Source organism: Pelobates fuscus, chromosome 6 (genome assembly GCF_036172605.1).
Source record: "Pelobates fuscus isolate aPelFus1 chromosome 6, aPelFus1.pri, whole genome shotgun sequence".
In the NCBI taxonomy this organism is placed as follows: domain Eukaryota; kingdom Metazoa; phylum Chordata; class Amphibia; order Anura; family Pelobatidae; genus Pelobates; species Pelobates fuscus.
The window spans coordinates 221936269-221950797 of record NC_086322.1 but is presented as its reverse complement, the minus strand read 5'-3'; the positions used below and the strand labels follow the sequence as shown (position 1 = coordinate 221950797).

At 40.2% G+C, this 14529-nt stretch overlaps 1 pseudogene; it reads left to right on the top strand.

Annotated features, from left to right (window-relative positions):
• Nucleotides 1-5507: 5507 nt before the first annotated feature.
• LOC134566133 (uncharacterized) lies at nucleotides 5508-13005 on the top strand (annotated as a pseudogene).
• The last annotated feature ends 1524 nt before the right edge of the window (nucleotides 13006-14529 follow it).

Genomic DNA, 14529 nt, shown 5'->3' with positions numbered 1-14529 from the left:
ATCATGAGAATAATGGCTTCTGTATTTACACGGAAAGGAGCATAGAGAATATTTTATCATTTCCAAAATAATTTTCTCTTGGCAGAACATGTCATTATTTTTGTGAAATATTATATTTTTTATTATTATTTTTAAGTGTATTTACTTTGTCATGTAATATTTTAATAAAGTAATTGTAACATTAAATTGTACAGCGATCATTGACATGGAAAATTAAAAAAAAAAATTAAGGAAGAACTAGGAATACTCAGAGTATAAACTTTAACATGCAGGCAAGGATGGTTATAAGAACACGTTTATATTTATTAGGGGTTATTCACTAAACTGAGAATTGCTGGTAATTTAAATTTATGTGAATTTCAAATTTAAGGCCAAAATAGAAACATTCTAAAGTCAGCTATTTCTGGGGACAACAATCTACTTGGGCAGCACAATGTGGTCAGATTTACATGCTAGTTATAGGACACTAGTACCATGCAGAGTGACGTCAATGGACCCTCTCTGCGTTGCCCTGCATGTAGGGGGCTGTCTATAAAGCTGTCTGTCTGGCGTGCTTGACGCCAAACTGAGACACCCCTTCAACAAGTGGGCATGCTGACTTTCTGAGGGAGTCTGCTCATTATTGGTATTGTCCACCCGACTCAATTACATACCACCCAATACTTCTTCTGTCATGTATTGACTTTTATAGGAGTAAAAAAGGTAAGCATTGGCATGATCCATATATTTGTCAGCTTCTGATTGTTCTCTTTTATGTAAACATTGAAGCATTACTGTTCCTTTAAAGACCTTGTAAATTATGATGAATTGAAATGCTGTAATGTCATGAAAGAGTTGAAGAGCAGGTATACCAAAGTATTAGGTCACACAAATGGATTGTCTCTGACTGCCTGATCATTTGACCAGGAAATATTTCCATGAACATAATGTAAAAATACTGTGTTCATGTGTATCGACTTTCATACTACATTCTTCCAGTCTATTTTCATATAACTATTTACAATTGATCATACATTTTATGCAAACTAATTCGTTTTAACCCCTTCAGGACGGAGTCAATAGTGCACGTTCTGATCAAAACAAAATGTAAACAAAAAACTGGAATTTGCGCTATATGTCTGTTCACCCGTAGTTCCCCTCTTTCATATTATATGCACCCACACTTATTATATATCATTTTGTTCAGGAGAAACAGGGCTTTAATATATCATTAACTATTCATATATGGAACATAATTTATTATGAATAAAATAAAAAAAAAATGTGAGAAAATAAGATTTATTTTTAAATTAGCATTTCCGTCTGACATTTTAACTGTGAATGTCATAATACTGTTAGGTTTTACTGCAAAAAAATGCACATATTTGTAATCAGCGATGTCTCACGAGTACAACAGTATCCCCCATTAACAGGTTTTATGGTGTTTTGGAAAGTTACAGGGTCAAATAAAGAACATTACATTTTAAAATTTAAATTTTCCAGATTAGTAATGTTACCTTTGAGACGGTGTGGTAGCCCAGGAATGAGAATTACCCCCATAATGGCATAGCATTTAAAAAAGTAGACAAGCCAAGGTATTGAAAGTGGGGTATGTTTAGTCTTTTTTAGTAGCCATTTAGTGAAAAAAGCAAAAAACGAATATTTGGCCAGTGTTTGTGACTAAGTGGCTACTAAGAAAGACTGGACATACCCCACTTGCAATTCCTCGGGTTGTCTACTTTTGCAAATGGTATGCCATCATGGGGGTAATTCTCATTCCTGGGCTACCATACGCTCTCAAAGGCAACATAACCAATCTGGCAAATTTCAATGTGAAAAAAATTAAATGCAAGCCTTATATGTGACTGGACAGATCATGTTAACTGATCTAATTAACACTTACCAGCCAAAACAGAGTGGAGGGGATTGGATTGTGTTGTATTGTGTTGTATGGACCACCCCCTGGAGGGGGAATCCACATTTGAACTGAATATATAGAGTGCTGTGTTCAATAAAGTGTGTTCATTTTCCTCCCTACATTGAGTCTCTACTAATGTTTGTGGGGAAAAGGCCATAATCACTGTTGCTCTACAGGGAGAAGGCATCAAGAGGGAAATAGCTATAACCACTGTAGCCTTGTCCAGGAGAGAATGTTCCCAGAGTCCCCAGGGCCAGCTTTGGCAACTGGTTCTGAAGTGTCCCCGAGTCCTCAGCTTAAGTACAGAGGCTCCGTTACACTAGATGTACTGTTTTAATGACTTGTTTAGTTCATTAATACATTGTGTGTAATCCAAACAGCTAGCAAACATTTATAGGGAGAATTGTTTTACTGTAAAACATGCTGAAGTGAGTGCATTGGAAGTACTACATTCAGACTCCAATAGAGTACCTGCTATAACAGTGGCTAGTGATAAATTAATAGGGGTATTCAGTCAAGTGAGAATTCAAATTGAATTTCAAAATTAAGCTCAATAGAGTCGAACTGGGAAAATTATCTTTGTCAATTATTCTTCCAGTTTGGCTCCTTTGCTTTTGAAATTCACTTTAAATTCTCACTTAAGTGAATAACCCTGTAAAAGTGTTAAAATGCTCTTAAATACCGTGCAGGGTCTGCTTTCTAGAAATAAACACTTTTGTTTAATGGTTTTAAATCGTAGTTCACTTTTTGCAATATTTGTATATCTTCCAAAAATTTTAATCCTTGACATATCAGGAAATAAAGAAACCAATACTCATCAGTAAATCTATATTTTGAGTTATTTTTCATCAATCGTACTAGTATTGCAGAACTAGACATTATTATAATATATTAAACAGTGAAAATGTGTTTCTTTGGTTTTTTTTTTTCTTCCATTTTCTTCATATTTTTACATACTAGCAGGGCTAGTGAGAATTCAAAGTGAATTTCAAATTTAAGCCACAAATAAAAAAAATCTCTAAATCAGCAACACTTTAGATTTGACTAATTTTGATCTTAAATTTGAAATAATTTTTGAATTCTCACTTTAGTAAATAACCCGGTTATTGTTGCATTATATACATATAGGGTATTGGAAGAAAGCAAATAAATATTGTATGTAATATATATAGTGCACTTAAACAGAAAGCATTAAGGTGAAACCAAAACATAGCCAAAGTTTGCCATTTTTAATGTTTTTTGTTTTGCACAATGAACTTTTTTATATATAGATTTCTGTGACTCTTTATTTCTTCCAATAAAAACAGTTTTTCTTACATTACTTGGACGTGATACCCTGTCGTTATACATCCCATCAAGATATATGAATTCCAACATACATTATTTTGTTTATTACATGGAAATATTAGTTTGCTTGATGTGAAAATACATAGATTACATTGCATATGATTTCTGCAATAAGTCTCTCTTAGCACACTGCATTATTTCACCTTCTTGGTTACATAATCCGGCATTCGTTCATTACATATGTCTTTCAGTAAAACCCTTGCACTTCCTGAAAATATATCTAGAGATCAATTTGTAAGCTTTGCCTGGTAGATATTGCAAGCCTGTATCAGCATAAATAAAGATCAATAGCTCCTGGGATGCAGAAGGATCATATCAAGATACATTATCAAGTCATGTGTATACCAGGCAGAGCACACTGTGAGATGTTTGTACAGACAGCTCCCCCTACTGCTTATACTCATTATTGAAACAGTTCTAAAATGTTCTGAATTTTTTGACAACTTAATTATGGTAAAACTTAAAATAAACAATTGACCTGAAAAAACCCCAACAGTATTTCATTATGAAAAAGTATTCATTAAATAAAAGCTGCCTTTGTGATCTGTTATTAATTTTCCTTTCTATAGCAGCACTTAAGATCATGTGTTTTTGTTAAAGGAACAATCTTATTATCACGGTTAGAGTTCCTTAGTAGGTTGGGATTACTTTTTTGCCATTAAAAAAAAAAGCAAAAACGATTTAGAATTACAAAATTACCAGTATTCCAGTCTAATTATCCTTCTGTGTTTTTAACAAAATGTTATGCGTCTTTCATAGCCGTGACCCTTGCTTACATCTCGCCGCGAGCAGGTATGTCCCATTGCTAGAAATAAAAATCTGCTATCTCCGTATAGAATATGCAGAAGGAAGAGGGATTAAGACCGTGTAGGAAAAGCTCTGTAACTGGAAAGTTATAGGGATTCACCAAAAACCTATAAAACAATATACATAGAGTGTATGGTACTGTAAAAATAGTAACAGATATCCAGGAGCTTATTAATAGATAGAATGATAAAAATAAGTACAATAAGATTTCATCTAAAATGACACACTTGTGTGTTTAAGTAGATAGAAATATGGTAAGCACACACATAAATATCTTAAATGCTTAATATAGGAAGTGCAAATGTAAGAAAATATCTGTATGGCATAGGTGTCATAAACACTGGAAAATAAATACCCCAGAGTAACTGTCACCTCTTGCCAATTATTATACTTCTAATAGGGTGAAGAATAGAAGATAAAAGATAAAATAGTCAGATGGCAACAAACTTGCTCAACAAAAATCACAGTTCACAGTCACAATACCAGTCTGTTGCAGGTACAGAATACCAAATAGCCTTGTACACAGGTGCAGATGGATGTAGATTTCACTTCTGTTGTTAGCATCCAAATCCTGACTGCTGGTGAGGATGGCGTGCGTGCCACAGTGCGTTCCACCTCGAGCCTCACGGGAACAGTACTGTTTCGTCAGGAGATGCCGATAAGATGCCAGGGATCAAGTTAATGTATGAGTTCTACTCCGCTGATACCTTGGCTGGCTGTGGCTCAGTGAGCTTACTTTAGACTGTCTGACGCATTTCGTAAGGAATAGCCCTACTTCCTCAGAGAACGTGACATCCCACCACTTCTCTGAGGAAGTTTCTCCTGGTTGGCTAAACATAACCCTAAGTTCTCTGAGGGTTTCTCCTGGTTGGCTAAACATAACCCTGTTATCGATTGGGAGAGGCCAGAAATCATTTAATGGGGAAAAAGGTGTCCTAAATACCTTACGCCTCCACGTAGTCACTATAAATGTACCAACAGCTGCTCCTTTGTCTACTTCCATACCTCTGCAATATGTTAACTAATGGGAAGTATTTAAAAAGAAAGAGGCAGAAAGATTACCTCCCCATAATCCGTAGAACTGTGCAATAGATTTACTTTCTGCTATGCCACCAAAAAGTAGTGTCTATCAACTCTCAGAGAAGGAAAATGTTATTATGGAGGAATACCGTATATACTCGTGTATAAGCCGACCCGAATATAAGCCGAGGCACCTAATTTTACCACAAAAAAATGGGAAAACTTATTGACTCGAGTAACCCTAGGGTGGGAAATGCAGCAACTACTGTTAGGTAAAATTTTCTATGATGCATCTTTTTTTTTTTTTAAAGAAAGTAATCTTCTCTCAGCTCACATCCTTAGTTAGTACCACCGTGACAAGAAGGCATCTTTATACACACATAATAATCAATTATCTTCCTCTTGAGCCATAAGGAGGATATCGTCCAAGTATATGATGGACCGAATCCCTTGTGAACGGAGTAGTGCCATCACCGGTTTCATTAGTTTGGTGAAACACCATGGTGCGGAGCACAGTCCGAAGGAGAGACAGGTGAACTGCCATAGTGTTTGGCGCCAATTGAATTGGAGGAAGGTGCAGTGTTCTGGCGTGGTTGGTACCGTGAGGTATGCATCTTTGAGGTCAAAAGCGGGAGAACCAATCTCCCTCGCAGAGGAGGTCTCATAATAGATGGATGCCTTCCATCTTGAAGCGTCTGTATTTGATGAATTTGTTCAGTTCTCTTAGATTGATGATTGGTCGGAATTCTCCCGACTTTTTCTTGACTAGAAACATGTTGCTCACGAAACCTCGTGGGGTGAGGGATCGTTCGATGGCACCCTTGGTGACTAGGTAGTCGAGTTCGACTTGAAGGGACGTGTCATCTATTTGAGACATCCTGAGGGGGGTAGGCAAGGACATTTGAACTGGGTCCTCTGTAAATTCTAGGTGGGACCGGACACGGTCTGAAGGATCCACGGATCCTGCGTGAGTCGGGACCACTGTTGGGAAAAATTGATTAATCGGCCTGCAATAGGTACATGAGAAAAATGAGAGTCCATTACCTGTAGGAGTGCGACTGCGGAGGGAAGCAGATCCACGTCCTCTAATGGATCTACGAGAGGGGAAGAAGTGCTTGTGGTGGAAACTGGTATTGCCCGGGTTCCAGTGGTCTGAAGGTAGCAGCTCTGCCAGCCGTCCGGCCTCTGTAATGACTGGCTCTCCCAGAAAAACGCTGGGTCCTAAATACCTTGTGTAAGGAAGATTGCACTTTTGTAAGCGTAGTAAACACAGCCACGTGTTTACTTAATTCTTTAATAAATTTGTCTCCAAATAGCATACCTTGTGCCTCAGGGCCAAGCTCTTTAGTGCCTAATTTGGCAAGCTTTGAATCTATTTTGTATAAGGCGGCTTTCCATCTTTAAGTTGACATGGCAACATTGGCGTTGCCCAGTAGGCATAGTGCCCTCTGTGCCCATTCTCGCGCCATATGTGCGTCCAAAGTGCCACCTGCCAAAGCCTCATCTGCGATACTGAATATCTGGATAAGCGGTCCCGCCATATCCATCATTTTATCCTGGGTTGCTTTCAAGCCTTGTTCCAAACCCTTACAGGGATCTTTTCCTGCCACAAGGTGGCTGTCCAAATTCTGGGGTAACAGCCACCTTGTCTGGGATAATAATTTGTGGTAATTCTGCTCTTAATTTAGCTCTCACTTCTTTTTCTAAAGGTTTACGGAGCCACATCCTGCAGAACTTAGCAACGTGGTCTGGGGGGCTCCACTCAGCAGATCGTGGGTGTTTGATATACCTAGGGTCGAACAAGGGGCGGCCAGAGGTATAGCATGCAGGAATCAATACCTATAGGTGCTCCAGTTTACAAAGAAACATTTGGCTCACAGGCCATATAGATTCAATATTCAGCATACAGGTCCAACGAATCTGTCACCATTCCACCCCATTCTCCAAAATAACAGACACAACACTCATGCTTAGTGCGAGTGGCCAGCTGAGTGGGTCTAGGTTTAAAGCTGCACTGTCACCTTTTTCTAATAACTTCCTCTTCTTTTCCTACTCACCTTTCCTCCTTTTTCTTGCGTTGCCTACATGTGTCCTTTCCGAAAAAAGTACAGTAAGACACCACTAAAATAATCCATAGATGGGGAACCTAGAAGAATTTGGGGGGGACTAGGGGGATAATAAAATGTAGAGGAATTGGGACGGGGGTTAAAAGAACAACAGATGCAGCCATGAGAGGCTGCTTTAAAAACTAGCCCTAAACAACCCAGCATTTAAAGGGAACCTATGGTTCAAAATACCCCATTTGTGTGGTAAAATGACATTAAATAAAGTTTACTAACCTTGTTTCCAGTGCTGGACTCCTCCACTGCAGTCTCCAGCTACTCTTTTGCCAATGCCAGCATCCTAGCTCATAGAAAAGCAAACTAGTTGGAACTAGGCATGCACAGCCAAATGCTGCATTCTTCTTATCGAAATTCCAGGAAAATAGTCAGTAGAGTCTATTAACCCTTTAGTGACCAGGCTGTTTTTCAATTTTCTTACTGTTAAGGACCAGGACTGTTTTTACATTTCTGAGGTGTTTGTGTTTAGCTGTAATTTCCTCTTACTCATTTACTCTAATCACACATATTATATACAGTTGTTCTCACCATTAATTTTTTTTTTCTAAAGATACCATTATTTTCATCATATCATTTAATTTACTATTACAAAAATTATAAACTATGATGAAAAAAATGTAAAAAACACACTTTTTCTAACTTTGACCCCCAAAATCTGGTACGCATCTACAACCACCAAAAAACACCCGTGCTAAATAGTTTCTAAATTTTGTCCTGAGTTTAGAAATACCCAATATTAACATGATCTTAGCTTTTTTTTTGTGCAAGTTATAGGGCTGTAAGTACAAGTAGGACAGTAGTTTTAAATGTATCAACACTTGTAACATGAAACATGGGGGGATGGTTGCACTCACCTGAACATGCTTGAATGGGGTGCTGCTGGGGGCCATATTATACAATAAACAATACACAAGATTGCCTAGATTAGGTGTTTTTAAAAAAACTTTTAAAAACGAATAAAATCTGTCAACATTGAAGTTGCTGTTTAGTAGATAGGAGAGTGCGCTGGATCTTGTGTATTGTTTATTGTATAATATGACCCCCAGCAGCACCCCATTTAAGCATGTTCAGGTGAGTGCAACAATCCCCCCATGTTTCATATATATAAAGGCTTGGCCTGTAGTTGTGGGAGGGGCTTGGTTTCCCTATAAAAGGGCTACCAATCCACTCTCACATTACCGTCAATGGTCTGGCGAGTCAGAAACGTTACTTCCGGTTCTGACCGCCATCTTGGATTTTCGTCTTACCTGTTCCTCGCGGTCTCCTGGTCTCCTGGTCTCCTGGTCTCCTCTTTCGGTGCTCTCCTGCGTTGTCCGGGCTCCCCAGGGTCTCTTTTCCCGCCACCGCTGTCCGCACAGTTTTCCGGTACTCGCTGCCGCCGAAAAACCGTAAGTGGGGCCCGCCGTAAAGCAAACTGCTTCTTACTCACAGCTTACACGGCGGAGCCCTTTCGCATTTCGGCACTTCTTTGTAAATCACTCCGCCGCTCAGTAAAATAATCCATGTCCTTTTAAACTGCAAAACGATATCGCTGCATTCGGCTACACACTTAAAATTTTCTGCTTTCAACTAAACGGTTTAAATATGTACTGTATCACTATTTTAAAATTCACACGTTAATTAGGAATTTTAACACGATCCGGCACCCACTTCTTAGGTGGAATTTCGCCCCCTACCGGTCAATAACGATACTACACACAAATTATTATTATTTTTTTTTTTTCTCCCTCTCTTTCTCTTATTATGTATACATAAATTATGCTACACCTGAATTATGATTTCTGACGTCTTCCCACAGGTTCTTTATCAGAAGTTATATTAAGAATTGGGCACCGGAGTCGGTACCATTTATACCTTATTTATAGGTTGGTAATATTGTCACTGGTTATGTTTTATGTAATGGCCATATAACATATAATATTAGGTTAAAAAATATTATTTACTCTCCTAGGCTTAGTCAGCGGAACGGTAGCTTTTACAAGCAAGAAGCCGGTTTCTCTCGGTTATATCTCCTCCGCAAGTTATCGGGTAGGTTCTGGTTCTAAGGTCCACGATCTGGCCTAACCACAACCCCAGTTTCAGATATTTATATATCATCTTATACCCACAGGTTAACCCACCGACAAATCACAGTTTCTCTGCAATTGAGAGGTCAAGCCTGACTCACTCTTCAGGTACTACGCCAGATCCCACTATTTCCTAAAATATTATTTGAGGGGTACTGGTCCTAGATTAGGTGGCCCAATTAGATAAATATTTTCTGGTCTTAATCCTTAGGCTAGTTGGTCCCGCGAGGCCAACATCCCTAACCTCACACTCGGAGGTAATACGTCCCTCGGGCCAAATCATAGCTAGCCGCCTCGCATTAATGCAAAGAGAGGGCCTCACCTGTCACTCCCAATCTTTCTTATGCTTTAAATGACACCGAGAGGCCAACACCCCGCCACAACGTTCGGTGGCCTCAAACGTCCCCTCGGGCCCACGCATAGATAGTGCCTCTCAAGCCGCTTGGCAACTAGCAGGGCCTCATCTGTCACGTTTCAAAAAAGCTTAATTGTTTCACCGCTTGGTATTTTGTTAGCCCACCAGTACCCAACCACAAAACAATTCATACGACTGACTATATATATTTACAATTTCAGTTATGTCACTAACGCCAGCTATTCCTGAAGAACTGTCACCACCTAGCACACCCGCTAGGCCTACCACCCCTGGTCCAAGTACAGACGTGAATAGCCCGGCATCCCTTAGATCGTGGACCATACCACGTCTTACAGCTGAACTAAGAAGACGCTGCATCCCTTTCCCAGCTACAGCTAGAAAGGCGGAGTTGTATAGGCTTCTGAACACTACCACTGACAACTCCGAGGCAGGGGAAGGCCCTAGCGGGTCTCAAGTACCAGCATTTCATACAATGATGACGTCCCTTATGACATCCATGGGGAAAATCACTGACAGGCTGGACATATTGGAGGCCGGTAGTGCTACTCACTCCACTACAAATACAACGGTCGCCACTCAGCCTCTTGCTGATACCTTACCCGGTAATACCCCACCAGCCACGGGGGACATAGAATCTATAGATCCCTCACACATGGTCCCAGCTCACCTTAAAAAGGACATTCTGGAAGGCAAGGACGTTAACCTAGCTTCATTGCTTATTGCCTCCCAGGATGTCCTTGAGAACAGGACCTTTGCTTGTGGGGACATTTCTGTAGTCCTTAAAGCTAGGGACCCTCGCCTGAATAAAAAATTGAATATACCAGAATTTGTGTTAGGTTTTGGCATCTATAGGGACGTATATTGCACTGTATACCCAGGGAAAAGAGCCGAGCTGGATGCGTACATGCACAAGTTGGTGGATTTGGGGCACAAATACGGTGGTACAGCGTTCTACGATTACCACCGTTCCTTCTCTGCAAAGGTGGCCGCAGCTCTGGCTCAGTTCAATTTAAGCATTAAGTGGAATAAATTGGACACGGAGCTATTCTGTAGGCACTTTGCAGGCCTCAAGCCCCCAACTTGTGCAGTATGCTCATCAGCAACCCACAGCACTAATTTCTGCCCTAATACAGCTGAGGCAGAACAAAACCAAGCAACTACTATCCCCTCAAGGTCAAATAAAGGTTTAAAAGACAAACTAGGAAGAGATATTGTCTTCTTAGGGAAATCCCAAGTATGCAACAATTTTAATGCTGGCAATTGTGGGTTTAGTTCATGTAGACTAATGCATGTCTGTTCACATTGTTTTAGGGCTCATTCCAAGACAATGTGCCCAAATAAAGCTTTTCCTAAACCCTATCTCACATGCGTGAACCTCAGCTTATTCACTGATTTACTACATCTACACCCATCACGACATTTTAGTGACTACCTCATAACAGGTCTATCGGAGGGTTTTCACACAGGGTTGATACACTTACCTACAGGCACACTGGAATGTGACAACTTACTTTCCACACGAGATGACCCACAGCTGGTACATAAACTTATCACAACTGAGGTGGACCAAGGGTTTTTGCTGGGTCCTTTCCACTCACCACCTTTTACTTCTTGGAGAACCAATCCCATTGGGATTGTCACGGGGAAAAACTCACTTAAACACAGGCTAATCATTGATTTATCCGCACCACATTCCTCTACAGTCCCCAGCTTAAATTCCCTCATACCATCGGAAGAGTTTTCACTGCATTACGCCACTATCGACCATGCCATTGGGGCTATCATTAAAGCAGGCACAGGGGCATGGTTGAGTAAAACGGATGTAGTGAACGCCTTCAAATTACTTCCTATGCACCCTACACTTTGGCACCTTCACGGCATTAAATGGGAAGGGTTATACTATTTTTTCACTCGCCTCACTTTTGGCTCTAAAAGCAGCCCGCATATTTTCGACACATTTGCAGAGGCCTTATGTTGGTTGTTACTCAATATATGCAAATGTCCCTCAGTGATTCACTATTTAGACGATTTCCTCACAATTGAGAACAACACACTTCCACCCACAAGTTTAAGACACATGTTGGCATTATTTGAGTCACTTTCTATCCCAGTCTCCCCACATAAGACCCTGGGGCCTGACACTCAGATGCAATTTCTGGGGATACAACTAGATACAGTACACATGCAGGCTAGCCTCCCTCATGAGAAAATTGAGCGTATCCTGGCAAGCATTGACCATTACCTACAGCAAGGTCGTTGCACAAAAAAAAAAAAGATTTACAATCATTGCTGGGATCGCTTAATTTTGCAATGAGAATCATTCCCCAAGGGAGATCATTTATTTCACATTTGCTGTCACTATTTCCACAATTTACCTCAGACACATCTTACATTTCATTGGACAACCACGCAACATCAGATTTGCACATGTGGAGAATTTTCCTCACTTCTTGGAACGGGCGTGCCATGTTTATACCACCTCACTCAGACACTTCACCTACACTATGGACAGACGCTGCAGCAAACACAGGTTTCGCAGCCATATGGGGAGACCAATGGCTTGGGGGTCCGTGGCCAACGGAGGTGACAGCTCTCACAAAATTCACAGAGACCTCTGCTTTATTTGAGTTGTACCCCATCGTGGCAGCAGCCGTTACCTGGGGCCACCAGTGGTCCGGTCACACGGTTTGGTGCTATTCTGACAACATGGCTACTTGCCATATTGTCAATAAAGGCCGGTCATCATCACTGGTAATTATGAGGCTCTTGAGACGACTCACATGGGTAGCAGCCACTTGTCAATTCTTTCTAACATGTATTCACGTTCCAGGGTGCACAAACATCAGTGCTGATCACTTGTCTCGATTTCGTTTTCAGGAATTCTTCTCGACACTGCCCACCGCTTCCAGACTGGCAACACCAGCCCCACTTTTCACAGACATGATAATGGATTAAAAGCCTTGTTAAATCATGCACGTCACATTTCTCACCTTGCACTTTCTGTAAATACAAGAAACACTTACGACAGAGCATTTCACATATTCAGGAAATTTATCACGGATTTTCACATTCACGACATGTTTACGATAGAAGCAATTTTGGGTTTCACTTCTTTTTGCCACATCAACCTAAAACTATCATTCAACACTATTAAATTATACCTCACGGGAATTCAACACCACATGCTTATTCAACAACCCAAAGCCACTAGTTTCTTGTCATCATATCAAATCAAGACAGTTCTTAGAGGCATTAAAAAATTAGACACACATGTCCCAGCAAAACGACTACCTATAGATAACCATATATTTCATGCCCTAATCAACTTGTTAGATTCCTCCCCGTTTGAGCCCAGGACAAACACGGTCATAAAGACAGCCATATATCTAGCTTTTTATGGATTCCTCCGTCCCAACGAATTCACAACCAGGACTATTACGACCACTGATTACTTAAGAACCATGGACTTAGAGAAACATAACGACCATTACCTACTCATACTCAAACACTCAAAAACCAGCACCATGGGTCATACCGTCACGATCCCTTTGTACCCTACTCATAACAAATGGTGCCCGGTACAAAATGTTGACAATTATCTGCAATCACTCCACAAACAACCATTACAACCTTTGCTAGAACTGCACGGTAACGTTCTAACTACAGCGAGGTTTATGCTCTATGTAAGATTGCTGTTGACTAGACTCGGCTTGAACCCTAGTCAATTTTCAGGTCATTCTTTCCGAATCGGGGCAGCATCCACAGCCTCTGCTAACCACATACCTCCACACATCATCAAAACAATGGGACGCTGGAAATCTTCCGCTTATACTCTTTATATACCCAATCCTGTTAAAGAATTAAGACTAGCTTTTTGTGACTTATCTAAATAAAGTTTGGTCAACGTATTATGTCTTATGGTATTTATTTTTGCCCACTTTTTACAGGCCTACTGCTCTGTCGGTTTCGGCACACCACAACCGACTAATTCCAACTAATTGGTATTTATGTTATTATATGTTATTATATGTTATGATCTCATATACGGCTATATGGCCACGACCACAAATATAAAGGCTTGGCCTGTAGTTGTGGGAGGGGCTTGGTTTCCCTATAAAAGGGCTACCAATCCACTCTCACATTACCGTCAATGGTCTGGCGAGTCACCCCACCCGCCACTCCCTCTATTACAAACACCCTCTAAGGTGGGCCCACTTTTTACAGGCCTACTGCTCTGTCGGTTTCGGCACACCACAACCGACTAATTCCAACTAATTGGTATTTATGTTATTATATGTTATTATATGTTATGATCTCATATACGGCTATATGGCCACGACCACAAATATATATATATATTCACGGAGGTGTGGGTGTTGCTATGGCTACGATACACTTTGTTTCGAGACGCACAATTATCACGTCAGCACGTTGGGTTTACCGGGCGCACTATGATTATGTCATCACGCACCGGACCACGTTTTTGCACATGCGCACTGACACCCAACACGGAATCGGATAGAAATCAGTTTACATAGATGGGGTAAGTTACTTATTTATTGACACTGTATATAAATGGTATTTTTGGACACTATGATTATCTTGATAAAGACCCTGAAGGGTCGAAACGTTGATGTGGAGGTGATTTATTGAAATACATTTTTTTGAAAATCCAAGTGAGTGCTCCTGTCTCCTTTCTCGTCTATTTATTGCTGGGAAGCACCCGGGTTAAGTTGCATTGTAAATATTGGAGGTTGAGTGCCAGAGTCAGGACAGTTTTGTATATATAAAAACATATATTATATATATATATAAAAACATATATTATATATATATATAAAAACATATATTATATATATATATAAAAACATATATTATATATATATATATATATAT